Genomic DNA, 10,933 nt, shown 5'->3' with positions numbered 1-10,933 from the left:
GGAAACACTTCACTGATAATCCTCAACCACTGTGTCCATACACAGACCTCGAAGGCGAGGTAAACACAATTCGAGCCTGCTCTTCTTTACCGCCCGGTGTGGTTTTCCTCTTCACCTCAGGATAATTGAGCAAAACCCGCCTGAATCGTGGACAGTGCCGGGACATCGGGCCGCGGTGAATCAGGTGAGTCCTGCCCGGGCCCGTCGACTGCTGCCCGGCCACAGGTGTTTCCACTCACCGACTCTATGGATGTGTCTCCAAATGTACTGAGCTGTCTGGATAGCGAGCAAATATTCATATATTCATATAAAACTTACAAACGCTGTCTAGCTAGGACGCTCACTACGTGTTGAGACACAACCAATGAATTCTAACTTACAGCTCTGTAGGAACTTAACATATGTTTTTGTAATGCAGATTAATATGTTGCTTAATCTCTTCTTTTGCATTCTGAGTGTTGTCCAGCTAACTAATGAATAACGTTCCGGGTAAAACGAAACTAACACCTAGTCCTGACCTTGTTCTCCACTGTTGCCCGCACTATCTTGAAACTACACCTTTCTGAATGAAAGGACAGAGAATGTATTGTTAGCTCTCTGGTTACTTCGATCAGCAGTTGTAGAGCAAATATCTGTTCTGTACTGTGAACTACTGTCTCATACAGGTGCATTCAAATGTTTATAAGTGTTTCAATGGCATTCACCTCATTTATTTTGTTGGTTGCACCAAGAAAAGTTCCCACTCTGTCCTGATGGACGCTGAATCTCAGTGTGCTTAATATGTACTGTCTACATGTATGTACACTACTAGTCAAAAGTTTTTGAATAGTGAGATTTTGTGTGTTTTTTTAAAGAAGTCTCTGCTTACTAAGCATGCATTTATTGGATCCAAAATACAGCAAAAGCAGTAATATTGTGAAATATTTTTACTATTTAAAATAACTGCTTTCTATTTGAATATATTTTATTGAATGTAATTTATTCCTGTGATCAAAGCTTGTCATTACTTGTCAGAAAGTCATTACTCAAGTCTTCAGTGTCACATGATCCTTCAGAAATCATTTTAATATGCTGATTTGCTGTATTTATTATTAGTAGTATTACACTTTTATTTAGCAAGGATGCTATAAAATGATTAAAAGTGATGATCAAGATGTGTATAATGTTAGAAAAAGTTTCTATTTCAGATAAATGCTGTTCTTCTGAAATTTCTATTCATCAAAGAAACCTGAAAACATTATAATGTTTTTGAGCAGCAAATCAGTATATTATAATGATTTCTGAAGGATCATGCGTCTATAGTTATGATGTTAAATAATTATCAGTTACTTTTATACATTTATAAATTACATTTTACAATATATTAAAATAGAAAGCAGTTGTTTTAAATAGTGCAAACATTTCAAAATGTTACTGCTTTTGCTGTACTTTGGATCAAATAAATGCAGGCTTGGTGAGCAGAAGAGACTTCTTTAAAAAAAAACATTAAAATTCTTACTGTTCAAAAACTTTTGACTGGTTGTGTAGATCAACCGCTATTGTTTTTTTTTTTTTTTGGCTTTGTTTTCACCTGATACAAGTCATATGTACACAGTTTCTAAATGCTCAAAAATCATTTTAATTTCTATTTTGGGCTCTGTTGAATTGTTAAAGTAAGTTACTTAACCTGTAAATATGCTTGTATTATTAGTAAGTTGGGTAATAAAGAACTGTTTAAATTAAAAGGATTGGATATTAGCAAGAACACATCAGTCACTATGATTATATTTCTATTTAAGATCTGACACTATAGTTTTCACCTGGCTTTGAGGGTAAAGCTGAAGTGTTTGGTAAGAACTGGGGATTTGGTTGTCCTTGGCATAGATTGGTTGACGGCTGTCCCACCGGTCTGACAGGTTGACAATCGAGAATGATAAAGCCTCCGCCTCTCAGACTCTCATATTGCTTCACGCTTAGCCATGCTCCTGCTGTCATGTTTCTCTGGCTCGTAAAGCAACTAAAGTTGAGTCATTAGCCTTAATACTTCATTTGTGGATTAAACATATTGTTTACGATTGTTATAGACAATAGCGCGTGATTAGGACTGTTGGCGTCATGTGCAATAAATCTTGGGTCATTTCATTCAGAAGCTGACTGTAATGTATGGTTGAATTGAGCTTTGCCCCTGTGGAGAGCCAATGCAAAGTACTTTTACAATGTGATCTCAGATAACACATTTCAAATTCGGTTAGTGTACCTGACAAACTAGACTTCGTTGCAAACCCGTCATGCTTGTGTTGACACAAGGATTGACCTGAAATACGTGTCGGAGAAGGACGTTTTTGTGAAACACAACATGCAAAAAATCCACATTTGTGACGCTGGATCACAAAACCAGTTTTAAGTACCACGGGTATATTTGTAGCAATAGTTAACAATACATTGTATGGGGCAAAATTATTGATTTATTTTTCTTTTATGCCAAAAATCACTAGCAAATTAAGTAAAGATCTTGTTTCATGAAGATATTTTGTCAATTTTCTACCATAAATATATCAAAACGTAATTTTTGATTAGTAATATGCATTGCTAAGAACTTAATTTGGACAACTTTAAAGGCGATTTTCTCAATATTTAGATTTTGTTGCACCCTCAAATTCCAGATTTTCAAATAGTTGTATCTAGGGCTGCAACAACTAATCGATAAAATCGATTATTATCGATAATGAAATTTGTCGACAACGATTCTCATTATCGATGAATCGGGTCCGCCCACAGTGCACGTACAACTTCAGAGGATCACGTCAAATAACAGCACTGAATGACGCATTTCTATAGACAAAATGCATCTAAAAATAGTGGAGGAAACAGACTGAGATGCTGCAGGAGAGTTACGTGATCCAAGCTGCTCAAAACATGAGAATTCCTTATTTAAAACTAATAGAGTGAGGCGCTTTGAGATCCGTTTGCGTCCTCAGCATGAAAACTTTCAGTTTGCGGTCAATGCACCCTTCATTCAAAAATCTCTCACTTGTAATATGTGAGCATATTTACTGTACAAAACTTGTCAGTGAACTATGAGGGCAAAAAAAAAAAATTATATAAATATAATTAAATATAATTTTATTAATAAATAAAATAATCGTTCATTAATCGTAATCGAGTTAAAATGTTCAATTAATCGAGATTTTGATTTTAGGCCAAATCGCCCAGCCCTAGTTTCCACCACTGAAAAAAAATTATAAAAAAATGTGACTTCTTCGCTAACAATTCTCTGCTAATTCACTGCTAATTATAGTCCGAATTCCAAGATATAACTCACAATTCTGATAAATAGTCCAAATTCCAAGATATAAACTCACAATTCTGGGAATTAGTCAGAATTCCAAGATACGAACTCACAATTCTGGGAATTAGTCAGAATTCCAAGATACGAACTCACAATTCTGGGAATTAGTCAGAATTCCAAGATACAAACTCGCAATTCTGAGAAATAAAGTCAGAATTCCAAGATATGAACTACCAATTAAGAAATAAAGTCAGAATTCCAAGATACAAACTCGCAATTCTGAGGAATAAAGTCAGAATTCCAAGATATGAACTCACAATTCTGGGAAATAGTCAGAATTCCAAGATACAAACTCGTAATTCTGAGAAATAAAGTCAGAATTCCAAGATATGAACTACCAATTAAGAAATAAAGTCAGAATTCCAAGATACAAACTCGCAATTCTGAGAAATAAAGTCAGAATTCCAAGATACCAACTCGCAATTCTGAGAAATAAAGTCAGAATTCCAAGATATGAACTCACAATTCTGAGAAATAAAGTCAGAATTCCAAGATATGAACTACCAATTAAGAAATAAAGTCAGAATTCCAAGATACAAACTCGCAATTCTGAGGAATAAAGTCAGAATTCCAAGATATGAACTCACAATTCTGGGAAATAGTCAGAATTCCAAGATACAAACTCGTAATTCTGAGAAATAAAGTCAGAATTCCAAGATATGAACTACCAATTAAGAAATAAAGTCAGAATTCCAAGATACAAACTCGCAATTCTGAGGAATAAAGTCAGAATTCCAAGATATGAACTCACAATTCTGGGAAATAGTCAGAATTCCAAGATACAAACTCGTAATTCTGAGAAATAAAGTCAGAATTCCAAGATATGAACTACCAATTAAGAAATAAAGTCAGAATTCCAAGATACAAACTCGCAATTCTGAGAAATAAAGTCAGAATTCCAAGATACCAACTCGCAATTCTGAGAAATAAAGTCAGAATTCCAAGATATGAACTCACAATTCTGAGAAATAAAGTCAGAATTCCAAGATATGAACTACCAATTAAGAAATAAAGTCAGAATTCCAAGATATGAACTCGCAATTCTGGGAAATAGTCAGAATTCCAAGATATAAACTCGCAATTCTGTAAACATATCAGTCTTATTTCTCCTCAGAACTGAACTTTATAACAAATTCTGACTTTATTTCTCGCAATTGTGCGTTTATATCTCACAGTTCTGAGATAAAAAGTCACAATTACCATTTTTTTTTTTCAGTGGCAGAGAAACTGCCTTCTATACAACGTCATATCCTTATCTGTAAATGTCACAAATTCACTCGAGATTTTCCATTTAAAAATCCATTCTGGCAGTCTGTAAGTTTAAATCTTTACTGAATGAGCGTGTCAGACAGCCGGAACACAGAACACAGAAAGGGAGACAATTGATACTCAACTCAGTGCAAAAACATTCATTGTGCTGAAACATCTGTCGTTGAATGTTAAATTTAGATTTAAATACAACATGTAGTGCGCGTATTTATGGAGGGTATGAACAGTAGGGCTGTGACGGTGGCAGATTTTAACCACCGCCGGTGGTGCGGTGTTTTATATATAAATAAATGAGGCTTAAACATTATTCACGAACGTGCGTGTTTTGCAATTTCTGTCGGTGAACAAGCTGTCTACAAAACACTAAAATAAATCAACGAAATAATACATTTAAATAAGAAAGTAGCCTAAATAAGTGTTAAATAAGCTATTAAACAAACATTCGTTGCAAAAATTCCTACAACCTCTAACGTTACAGCTCATCAGAATTACTGGCCGAGTTCTCTTTCTCTTCCCCATTGCACAGCTGCTGTTTTTAATAGCAAAGTAATTACATTTATTTTCGTTTCTTTAGTTTATAAAGTTAATTTAGAAATATATTTGGAACATGTTTTTTTTTTGTGAAATTCAAGTTTTTGTTTTTTAAAGTAACGACAAAGCGGCCGGCGACAGATAGATCAGTTTAGCCTTCTCAAATCATCACGATTTAAATTAAAATCCTTAGATAAAAAAATAAAAAAAATTAAAAAAATTAAGCATATCACAATATTAGTTTAATCGTTTAACCTAGATAAATGTGTAGGCTACTAATAGGCTCTTATCCAATAGTTTGTGCGGAGATTGAAAGCTTTGCAGGACATGGAGGTGCAAGTGCTATGTGAAACTTCATTTTTGCTCATAAATGTAAGAGTAATAAATTTACTTTAAATTATTACTTCACTACTATAAAACGAAATAATTCAAATCGAAAACAAAACTCTTTTATTAGCTATAGGCCTAATCCATAAAGATGCACTCAGAAAATACTAGTTTATTAATAAATAATATGAATATCTCCTTACTTTTCCCCTCCACATTCATGGTAGGTCTAATTACTTTAGCTGGGGCTTTGGGCCAGCTTCAGCTTACTGCGTGCATTTGAACGCGGAACTCTTGCGCTCGCTGCTGTTGGTGGGACACTAAACACCGCCACGGCAGAATAAATAGCAGAAAAACTGTATTTTATGCTTGTTAGTGTGTTTTTCTTCAGATATTTGTCCTTTCTCTTTATTACAACAGGTGAATTGTTGTAAATGGTTAAGCACTGTGTTTTCACAGCATTCAGAATGTGGAATAGTGTGATTTAAAAAATAAATAAATAATTGGAATTTTTAAGCCAACGAATCGATTAATCGAAAAATTAATCGGCGAACTAATCGATTATCAAAATAATCGTTAGTTGCAGCCCTAGTTGTATCTCAGCCAAATATTGTCCTATCCTAACAAACCATACCTCAATTAATATTTGACAAGCATATTTATTCAGCTTTCAGATGCTTTCATGATGTATAAATCGCAATCTGAAAAAATTGCCCCTTACGACACTTAATCTACCAAAAAAAAAGAACATTGTTTCTAAAAAATAATATGCATTTACACACACACACACACACACACACACACACACACACACACACACACACACACACACACACAAATAATACATTTCTTGAGCAAGGATGCATTAAAGAGCAAGGATGCATTTAATAAGTAAATTATTTATTAATGTATTTTAAATTGAAATTGTTTCACAGTATTACGGTTTTAATGTGTTTTTCTCAAATGTTGCCTTGATGAGCATAAGAGGCTTCATTTCTATAAGAGTGCTAGTGTTTTTGCTCATTCACATGTCTAGCGTTTTATATTTTACATTTCTGAGGTCTAGGCAACTTGAACTTGTTGCCATCAGTTAATGACGATCTGCAGATAGACGATGACTGTTTATAGAGACGTTTGTAGGTGTGGTGGCTCTCTGTCTCAGTATTTACCTTTTATTAGATGTCCCTTATCAACTGCAACCATTCTGCTGTATCAGTTTGAGAAGTTTGGGTGTAATTGTGGTTCTATGCTTCACTTCGTGGCCCTTCTCAGAGAAGACAGGAAAGGCTTGAGTCTGGGGACTGACATCCTGTGGTGGGACACACCCCATAGCCAAAGACAAGATCTTATTTTTACATTTTCACTGAGAGGAAGAGAAGGTAAACAAAAGGCTTCTCACTTCCACAGCAACAAACGGTTAGCGTGGGTGATAGCATGTAGAGAGAGATCTGCTTTACAATGACCAGTAAGAATGAGAGGAAGTTCATCCAATACTTCCTCATCCTCTCCAGCTGTTCTTTTTTTTTTAACGCTATGAACTTTTGTCTGACTGGGTTGGACAGTTTTGGTTGAACAAAAACGGCTATCATGTATGATCTTACCGCTGGTCATAAGTTACTCATTGTGGACTTTGTTATATGCGATATCTTTTATGACTGTATATCAGGATACACAGGCCTCGGCTCAGAACTGTATGCTATGCATTGCATTTGTCAATGATATGAATTTCTCTTTTATGCCTTACCTTTTTTGTTTCCGGTCAGGCATTGGTTTTTAATATTGGTGTTGTTTACTACAGATATTTTGCTGTGTAAATTCAAGCTATAATTGGCAAATAAACAAAATAAACGGATCAGTATGATTTTTTTTTTTTTTTTTAAAGAATTAAATATTGCAATTTAAAATATTTTTGCTGATTTTTCAGCATCATTTTTTCAGTCTTCAGTGTCATGTGATCCTTCAGAAATCCTTCTGATTTATGATCAATGTCAGAAACAGTTGTGCTGCTTAATATTTTTTTGGAACCTGTTGTATTTTTTTCAGGATTATTTAATGAATAAAAATGTCAAAAGAACAGCATTTTTTTTCAGAATATAAATCTTTTCTAACAATAAAAGTCTTTACTTTCACCTTCTGTCAATTTAACACGTCCTTGCTGAATGAAAGTATTAATTTCTTTCAAAGAAAGAAAGAAAAAAATGACTGACCCCAAACTTTGAACAGTATTGGATACTGTTACAAAAGATTTCTATTTTAAATAAATGCTTTTGTTTTTAACGTTTTATTCCTCAAAGAATCCTGAGAAATATCACAGGTTCCAAAAAAAAAAAAAAAAAATTCAGTAGCACAACCGTTTCCAACATTGATAATAAATCAGCATATTATAATGATTTCTGAAGAATCATGTGACCCTGAAGACTGAAAAAATGATGCTGAAAATTCAGCTTTGCATCACAGAAATAAACTATATTTTAAAGTATATTAAAATAGAAAAACGCTATTATAAATAGCAATAATATTTCACAATATTACTGTTTTTTTATTAAATAAACACAGCCTTGATGAGCAGAAAGACTTCTTTATAAAAAATGACAAATCCTACTGATCCCAAACTTTTGAACAGTAGTGTATATATTTTTTATATATAAAGAATTGTTTCTATTATTTTAACTTCATTAAAGCAGGTTTTTTTTACACCCAATTACAAAATTACAAAAATAATTAAATATTTTTATTCAGCAATTGCATGTTACATTTTATCAAAAGTAACAGTGGAGACTTTTATAATGTTACAAAATATTTCTTTTTTTAAATGAATATTCTTTTGAACTTTCTTTAAAAAAATTAAATAAATCATGGATTACACAATTATTAAACATTTGATAATACTAAGAAATAATTTATGCACAAAATCAGCATATTACAATTATTTCTGATGGATCATTTGACACTAAAGACTGGAGTAATTTCTGCTAAAATAAATTATTTTAATTTGTAATATTTTGCAATATTACTCTTAACAAATAACACCTTTGCGTAAAGTGTTACCCTTATTGTTAAGCCCTGATGCATGAGTGTCAGTGTTTATTAAAAAGTAAGAACCTGCTGACTCCTGGTATATCCTAAAATAAAGGTCTTTCCAATCCTACACTCGCTTTAACCGTGTCGTCATCTCGTGGCGGTTGAACTGGTTTTCTTTGTGTGTTTGCATAGTGTTTGCTCTCTTAATCAGGGTGTAGCTGATGATTATTTCAAAGCTTGACCTATTTGCTCTTGAGTGCCATTCTCTTGACCTCAGATATCATTTAACTGATTTTTAGTGCCCTTTTACCCAAATCGAATCTAAAAATGGAATATGCAATTCCTCAATTTCCCTGAATGACCGGCATGACATATTTTACGTGCCGTATGAAACCAGGTTATGCAGCTGAGGGAGAGTGTCTGTGGTGAGAGTTCACTGACAGTTCCACGCTCATGTCAGGGCAGGTTCGCCACTCTTGGCCTTCTCCTCTGATCTTTGTTTCCTGTGGGATGCTATGCTGAGAATGTAGTGATGTCACTAGTGATGTGTTAACAGGGACAGTTCGCTGTCAGAAGTGACTGTTTAGTTGAAACTCTTAATTTGATGCTATTAAAAGTATTACAAGAATGAAAGACAGAAAATTTATTACTGTTGTATAGAAGGCAGTTTCTCTGCCACTGAAAAAAAAAAGGTAATTGTGACTTTATCTCAGAACTGTGAGATATAAACGCACAATTGCGAGAAATAAAGTCAGAATTTGTTATAAAGTTCAGTTCTGAGGAGAAATAAGACTGATATGTTTACAGAATTGCGAGTTTATATCTTGGAATTCTGACTGTTTCCCAGAATTGTGAGTTCATATCTTGGAATTCTGACTTTATTTCTCAGAATTACGAGTTTGTATCTTGGAATTCTGACTTTATTTCTCAGAATTACGAGTTTGTATCTTGGAATTCTGACTATTTCCCAGAATTGTGAGTTCATATCTTGGAATTCTGACTTTATTTCTCAGAATTGCGAGTTTGTATCTTGGAATTCTGACTATTTCCCAGAATTGTGAGTTCATATCTTGGAATTCTGACTTTATTTCTCAGAATTGCGAGTTTGTATCTTGGAATTCTGACTTTATTTCTCAGAATTACGAGTTTGTATCTTGGAATTCTGACTATTTCCCAGAATTGTGAGTTCATATCTTGGAATTCTGACTTTATTTCTCAGAATTGCGAGTTTGTATCTTGGAATTCTGACTATTTCCCAGAATTGTGAGTTCATATCTTGGAATTCTGACTTTATTTCTCAGAATTGCGAGTTTGTATCTTGGAATTCTGACTTTATTTCTCAGAATTACGAGTTTGTATCTTGGAATTCTGACTATTTCCCAGAATTGTGAGTTCATATCTTGGAATTCTGACTTTATTTCTCAGAATTGCGAGTTTGTATCTTGGAATTCTGACTATTTCCCAGAATTGTGAGTTCATATCTTGGAATTCTGACTATTTCCCAGAATTGTGAGTTCGTATCTTGGAATTCTGACTTTATTTCTCAGAATTACGAGTTTGTATCTTGGAATTCTGACTTTATTTCTTAATTGGTAGTTCATATCTTGGAATTCTGACTTTATTTCTCAGAATTGCGAGTTTGTATCTTGGAATTCTGACTATTTCCCAGAATTGTGAGTTCATATCTTGGAATTCTGACTTTATTTCTCAGAATTGCGAATTTGTATCTTGGAATTCTGACTATTTCCCAGAATTGTGAGTTCATATCTTGGAATTCTGACTTTATTTCTCAGAATTGTGAGTTCATATCTTGGAATTCTGACTTTATTTCTCAGAATTACGAGTTTGTATCTTGGAATTCTGACTATTTCCCAGAATTGTGAGTTCATATCTTGGAATTCTGACTTTATTTCTCAGAATTGCGAGTTTGTATCTTGGAATTCTGACTTTATTTCTCAGAATTGCGAGTTCGTATCTTGGAATTCTGACTTTATTTCTCAGAATTACGAGTTTGTATCTTGGAATTCTGACTTTATTTCTTAATTGGTAGTTCATATCTTGGAATTCTGACTTTATTTCTCAGAATTGCGAGTTTGTATCTTGGAATTCTGACTATTTCCCAGAATTGTGAGTTCATATCTTGGAATTCTGACTTTATTTCTCAGAATTGCGAGTTTGTATCTTGGAATTCTGACTATTTCCCAGAATTGTGAGTTCATATCTTGGAATTCTGACTTTATTTCTCAGAATTGCGAGTTTGTATCTTGGGATTCTGACTATTTCCCAGAATTGTGAGTTCATATCTTGGAATTCTGACTATTTCCCAGAATTGTGAGTTCATATCTTGGAATTCTGACTTTATTTCTCAGAATTGCGAGTTTGTATCTTGGAATTCTGACTATTTCCCAGAATTGTGAGTTCATATCTTGGAATTCTGACTATTTCCCAGAATTGTGA

General features: G+C 33.7%; 1 protein-coding gene across 2 annotated transcripts in view; it reads left to right on the top strand.

Moving 5' to 3' along the window:
• LOC141297686 (LLGL scribble cell polarity complex component 2) overlaps positions 1 to 10,933 on the top strand; it is a 47,750-nt gene continuing 36,817 nt past the window's right edge. For both annotated transcript variants that reach the window (XM_073828128.1, XM_073828127.1), the window contains exon 1: positions 1 to 184. The gene's annotated coding sequence lies outside the window, so the exon portion shown is untranslated. The remainder of the gene's footprint in view (positions 185 to 10,933) is intronic.

This window comes from Garra rufa, chromosome 22 (genome assembly GCF_049309525.1).
Source record: "Garra rufa chromosome 22, GarRuf1.0, whole genome shotgun sequence".
Classification (NCBI taxonomy): Eukaryota; Metazoa; Chordata; class Actinopteri; order Cypriniformes; family Cyprinidae; genus Garra; species Garra rufa.
The sequence above is the reverse complement of the archived record's forward strand: the minus strand, read 5'-3'. Positions and strand labels throughout refer to the sequence as shown.